The sequence below is a fragment of the Microtus oregoni genome, unplaced genomic scaffold (genome assembly GCF_018167655.1).
Source record: "Microtus oregoni isolate MIOR12 unplaced genomic scaffold, Mior012 000002F_ref0000024, whole genome shotgun sequence".
Classification (NCBI taxonomy): domain Eukaryota; kingdom Metazoa; phylum Chordata; class Mammalia; order Rodentia; family Cricetidae; genus Microtus; species Microtus oregoni.
Window position 1 is genome coordinate 15,065,001 of NW_024543061.1, and position 5,983 is coordinate 15,070,983.

Sequence of the window (5,983 nt, forward strand, 5' to 3'; positions counted from 1 at the left end):
TTATTAAAGTGAAACATTACTATATGTCGCCTCTTTCAAGATGTGTATATTTTCTCTCCAAAAGATAGAAAGCAGTTGAGCTTTAAAATGTAAAGTAGATTTAATCAGAAATAAGCAGTTAAAATGTTCCACTTTTTATGAAAAAAAAAAAAAACCCCTGGTGCTTTGCAAACAACAAGGAAGGGCAGAAAAGTCAATGCCCAACAGGAAAAAACAAGTAAGATTCACAAATGTTCTTGCATACATTTTAACAACAAAGTAAGGATTAAGGTTTGTATGATTAAAATTATTCATGCAAAATTAATTATGTGCCTCATTTTCCCAGAAAGTGATTTATTCTGTTCTGTGGGGTTAGGGGAAGCAAAGAAAAGGAAAATAGATATAAAACCTAGAAAGAGATATGGAACAGTGGAGAGAGAGTGCAATGTATTTCTTACACTATGGGCATCAAATGACCTTTGTGGGCTTCTGATTTTTCTCTGCCCAATGAGAAAAAGTTCACTGTTGTATTAGACCTTCTAGGCTAAACCGAGCAGAACAGGGACTGTGACAGGTGATGCGGTAGGAAGGCAGAAGTGGACAGAGTGGAACAGGAGACTTCTGAGACCTTTCTCCCCTGGCAGTCCGAAGGATATGCAGATGTGGGACTGTGGTGCTGAAGCTCCCTGCTGGACCACAGCTGCATGTAGGATTTTCTTACACTAGAATTTTGTAGTTTGAGAACCCAGCAGGCCAATAGCTGTTCTATCTCCATTCATACTGCTATGCAGTAGCCTCATCACCCAAGGCATCCGGGACAGGCCGAACCAGCTTCATTGCCTCCACTGTGAGTCTGTTACAGGGTTTTGATAGTAAAGAAATGTTCTCCATCTCCAGAGAGTCGCTCTAGACTCCATTTGCTAGTCAGCAGCGGCTTAGAAGAGCATTAAGTCTGGGCGTGTGGATGCCCAGGAGTAAGGCATTAGTTACTTTTCTCAACACTCTCATCAAATACCTGGTATACATGACTGAAAGGGAGGAACTGTTTATTCTCCTCATGCTTTCAGGAGGCTCAGTCCATCATGGTAGGAGGGCACAGTGAGCAGGTCACATCATGACAGAGGAACACAGAAACAGGAAATGCCAGCACTCACCTCAGCTTTCCACTTTCCTTTAATTTCATGCACTTATTTGGGATGGCGCTTCCCATAGTCCAGTTAAATAGTCCTAGTTGACCTTTCAGGAAATGACCTCACAGATACTCCCAGAATTAAATCACCCAGTCTTATAATTGTTTTTAAATCTGGACAAGGTGGCAATGAGGATCAATCATCACAAGGAGCATGATGAGAGGTCACATCATGGGCACTCAAACGCAGATGTAAAACTTCCATGTGCAGCACAGTGGGGTAGCTGTAGCTCACAATAAGAAAGGTGATAAGCTTAAACACTCCAAAAGAAGGGGTGATAGGGATAAGGGAATATTAATTACCCCGATTGATCAATACATATTGCACAATTATATTGTAACGTCACTCTGTACATCTTCAATATGTGAAATTATTTCCTGTTAATTAGTAATTTAGATTTATAACATTTTGGTGGAATCATAGTTCTGTGTTGGAAGGTGAGGGCAGCATTGCGGACACCAAGACTTTCTTCCACCGCTTCACTAAGAACTGGGCAAAGGGCTTCCTCATCTTGGATAACACTTCATTTTTCATACCACAAGGACCATCATTGCTGCCATGTCTTGGTTCCTTCAGTTGTTCATGACCGAGTGATGCTGAGAAGGGCTATTTTGGATGTGGTTGTCTTTTAGGGCATTGGCATAAAGAACAAGGCTCAGATCTCTTTTGGATTGGACGACACACTGGCACACCAAAGCTACTCTCCTAGATTCAGACCACTAGCTGACAGATCTGTAGAGTCATGGCTCCTTAACCCAGGTACTGGAGACACACATGCTTAGTACTAGAGCCCCCTCACCAATGTCAGGCTTGCAGCTCTTATTACCCAAGGCAAGGCTAAAGCCTGTGCGTTTACTATAAGAAACTACTGGAGATTTTTTTTTTAACCAGAACTTTGAATGAATAAAAAATCCATGAATAAATGAATAAAATATATTTTATTCAAACTATGATCTGTGTCCCCAGGCCATTCTGTGAAAGGAAGTGCACAAAGCTGCCATCATTCAGCTACCATCGAAGGCTGCAGCTTCCAAGCCTTTGTTTGCCCTTGAAAAACTATGTCTTTCATCCAAAAGCAGCTGAAGTTTTTTCTCTTCACCTTGTGAAACATCCAGCTCCTCCCCACTCTCCCAATCTTTCCCAGCAGAGAAATGAAAAAGACACTTTCAGCTCCCCAGGAAGTCTTGGCTATCACAGGGGTCTCCTTTGTGTAAGAGACTCTTCAACTTTGGCAAAGGAGAAATAGACTACTTCACAGGATTTATTCTAAAACTAAACAAGCACTCTCCAAAAGACAAGAGGATGTGCCCCAAGCCAGGAAGGGCCGACAGGTTTTATAATTGAGCATCATGAGACCAACCACTTCTGGAGTGTTGCTGGAAGGCGCTGAAGGTGTGCAGAGGCAAAGACACACTGCCTCACCAGAATCTCCCAACCAGTCCTGATGCCAAGATTTTACAGAAAATACTGATGTATGTTCTCATACTTCAGGGTAAGTCGTAATGTTTCTCTAAGGTGTTGAGTTTCTCAGAATAGGATTGGTTGGCTGCTGTCTGAAGGACAGGGGGAGGGCCTTAACTGATAACCTGGGATCATCCAAATAGTCAGTGAAGAGAAGAAAGAATGCTACCTGAGATCTAGGGACTACACACGTGACCTTTTGGTTGGTTTTCATTTGAGAAGTAGAGAAAGTGTATAAAAGGCAGAATTTTCAGCTTGTGCATCATTCAGAATTCAAGACCCATGAAAGGGTTCAGGGAATTCAAGGAGAGTGTCAGCTATAATGGAGACGGCATGCTTCTAAAGTAGGCTCTCTTACCTATTATTATTACAACCTTAGCACACAAAGGATGGGATTGTAGCACACTTCCCCTATGTGCTTGCAATGTCTTAAGACCTTCAGTGGTTGCCTGCAATTACAGCTAGTACTGAACACAAGTATACTGATTTTCCTAATGCATACACCCAGAATAAAGTATAATATGTAAGTTAAGTGCAATAAGAGATTAGCAAAACTGAATGATAGAAACAGAATGATTCTAATAATATACTATGTGGGGTTTGAATGAAAATGGTTCCTATATGCCCATAGGCAGTGACACTGTTAGGAGGTTTGACCTTGTTAGAGTAGGTACAGCCTTGCTGGAAGAAGTTTATCACTGGGAGAGGACTCTCAGGCTTCAGAAGCTCAAGCCAGGCCTAGGGGCTCACTCTCTATTCCTGCTGCTTGTGGATCCAGATGTAGAACTCTCAACTTCTTCAGCACCATGTCTGCCCATGTGCTATCATGCTTCCTACAATGTCAATAAAGGGCTAAACCTCTGAAACTGAAAGCCAGACTTACTTAAATGTTTTTCTTTGTAAGAGTTGCCATGGTCAAGGTGTCTCTTTATAGCAATGGAAACTCTAACTAAGATATAATAAAAGTTACATGAATATCCCCTTCTCTCTGAAAATATATTTTTGTAGTGTGCTTATACTACTTTGGGTTATTTGAGATAATGAAATACATACCAGATACGATGAAGTGAGCTGAGTCACCCAGGCATTGTGACATGGTTTTAGGATACACTGACTAAAGGGTGTGGGGAGTGTCATTGGATTCAAGTGACCCTGGCTCAGTGACCACGTTTGGAACATTAAAGATTATTCGTTGGGGATCTCTGATAGTTGAAAGATGCTTCTCATATTTTTAACATTTTAAGAGGACACTTGTAGTTTTTTCCTCTTGTTCTTCCTCTGTAACTCATCAAAATTTGCTACAAAAACTTTAATCCTATATTGACTACTTGGTGATTTTATTAACTGCTTTCCAACTGAGTTTTAGAGTCCAGAACTTTACCTTTGTGATTTGAATTTTGGCAGAATTCAGAAGTGCCCACACGAATATTTCTGCCTCATTTTCTTTTTCAGTGTGTTCCTCTTTTTTTGCAAATGACTCGACATGTTTTTCTGATTCCTCATCCCTAATACTTCTTGATGGGTGAATGTATGTCACCTTGACAACAGACAAAGAGCTGAAGAAAAGAGCTTGGATTTTTGAGGTAAATACCTTGGTATTTTCATTGCAAACAAACTGGAGAGTCAGAGGCAAAGTCTCTTATTAACACTATGTAAGTTCTACATCTCCTCTAAGCACTTTTTTCATGTCTGGCAGAGTCACTATGCAAACAACTTGTTAGTGTGTCTCTGTGCCACCAGAACATGGTATTTACATTTTGTTTTATTTTTTTCAGAGTGTGTGTGTGTGTGTGTGTGTTTTAACCTTTATCACTTACCTAGTTTTATTTCATATCCCACAGTATTAGCACCGGCATTCACTTGTCTATGCCTCTAATCACAAAATCACCACAGTTAATTTCTTCTTCCATGCCTTTTGCTCTGGAGACTACTTAGCACATTTGTGTATAGATCCATCCAAAGGAACCAAGTTTTGTTATACCTGAAGACTTGCTATGGTATTCTTTCTCTCTGATCAGATTCTTCTGTTCCTCTATTATTTGTTGACAAACTCATTCTCTCAAGTGACTTTTATGCTTCCTGTGGAGTTTATTCCAGAGTATTTCGAGCCATTCCTTGCTTGCATCAATGGCCTGGCACCACTTATTTCAGCATCTGTGGCTGAGTTCTCACAGCCTTGGCTACTCAGGTTCAACATGCCAGCAGTCAGAACATGTTTTCTGTATCTGTCTTCTACTCAGACACATAAGGCATTTTCCATCTCTACTAAACATTTATCATACAGTGTGGCTGCAACTTGGCAACTCGATACATGACAGCAAAATTTCATGAGTATCTCCACCTTTCTGTACAATTACATAGACAGAAGACTTGCCCCCACTGTGGCTCTCAAGACCTTATCCCAGAATTATTTTCTTTGCTTGATAAGTAAAGAATTTGAACCATTTCATTTAAAGTTAGCATTTTTCAGCTTCTCTTTGACATATTGCAATTGCCAGTTCCTTTGGGAGCTGTTAAGTATAATAAGGTTCACTTGAATATAAACTTTACCATCAATCTGATAGCATGAATGCCTAGAGACTGGCTATCCATGACAATTCACGGAGCTGGGTACAGTGTATAAAGAGATGCTTCACTTTCCAGGTGGCATGGAATTGAGGGGCATCAGATTTCTTCATATAACTCACAATGGTGTGCAATTTGAAATTTACAAGTTGTTGCTTTCTAGAAATTTCCTTTTAGTATTTTCAGACTACAATTGGCCTTAGATAACTGAATCTGTAACAAACCTTCAGTCAAATCATGATTTCAGTGATCTGAATTAATATTATTATTATCAGTTTAATGGTTTTATCCAGGTTAACACTATACCTTCTATGATCAGTGGTTCTCAACCTGTGGGTTGCAGCACCAGAGGGGTTACATATAAGCTATCATTCATATCAGATACTTACATTGATTCATAACATTAACAAAATTACAGTTATGACGTAATAATGAAATAATTTTGTTGTTGGGGGGGTCACACAATATGAGGAACAATATTAGAGGGTCAAGCATTTAGAAGGTTGTTCTCAGTCAGATTTAAGGATGTTTCATCTAATGTATTGTAAACATAGAATACACTTAATCATAGACCAGTAACTAAATGTCTTGGTAACTAGTAACTTTGGGACAGTTTTTCAAGTAGCAGGGGTGTTTCTAGAAAGTGAGTAGAGAGAGGATGGCCCAGCATATAGCATTTATCTTGGTCAGTTCACAAGGACCAGAATTTATTATTCCCTTTTGTGTTTTGGAGATATGGGTAATAGGTGTAATAGTGTTGCCTGACTATCTGTAATGCCCCTAGAATT